The sequence below is a fragment of the Cebus imitator genome, unplaced genomic scaffold (genome assembly GCF_001604975.1).
Source record: "Cebus imitator isolate Cc_AM_T3 unplaced genomic scaffold, Cebus_imitator-1.0 Scaffold525, whole genome shotgun sequence".
In the NCBI taxonomy this organism is placed as follows: domain Eukaryota; kingdom Metazoa; phylum Chordata; class Mammalia; order Primates; family Cebidae; genus Cebus; species Cebus imitator.
Window position 1 is genome coordinate 1 of NW_016107840.1, and position 890 is coordinate 890.

Below are 890 nucleotides of genomic sequence, written 5' to 3' on the forward strand. Positions count from 1 at the left end.
TAAAGGGCACAGTGCTGGGGAACCCCTCTGTTTTGGTTAACTGAACACAGTGTCCACAGAATGATGAACAGCGATGTTAAAGGTAAAATGCGATCAGAGCTGTGTCTCCATGTCAACAATGAATTCCCAGCGCAAGATGCATTTTCGTGCAGTTAATATTCATTTGGATGGCGGTTGTCTCTAGCCTTAGTGCTTAGCATGCAAGTGTGCAGTGGCTGAGAGAGCATTTTGATGCTCATCGGCTTTTGTCCTTGTCACATCCTCACACTGCTGGATGCTCTGAGTATGGTGCACAGTCAGAAGATGAAGAAGGCCAAGGAGCAGCAGCACCTGCACAATAAAGAGCACTTAGGGGCCAGGCAGGAGGAGGAGAAGCTGAAGCAGCAGAAGGACCTCAGGAAGCTTTTTCTCATTCAGGGGCAGAAGGAAAAAGAAGTCAGAAGTACAGTTTAAAGGGGCCGAGGGGCAACTGCAGTGAGCCTTTGGACTTGAGGGACTGTCCTGGATCTGTGGAGGTAGACAGTTGCAAACATCACAGTTGGAATGCTTGTGAATGACAAGTCAGGGGCAAGAGCCCAAGAGATGTCTTTACCCAAGCTGTGCCTGTGACAGGAGGAACAGAGAAGCCTGGGCTGCTGGGACCCGGGAGCATTCTCAGCCCCTGGGGCTGTTGAGATTCAAAGTGATATAAACTGTGGTTGTGTGGATTCTCTCATTTCCTCTGCCTGCCTGAGTTTATTTTGTGGTAAAAAATATCATTAAAATATTTTTTGTTAGTTTTGGCTTACTAGTTATCATTAGGGATGAATGCCTGAGAATTCTCTGTGGATAATTATTTGTTCTACCACCTCCATGAGGAGTCTTCCAGAAGGGAAGGAAATACTCACTGG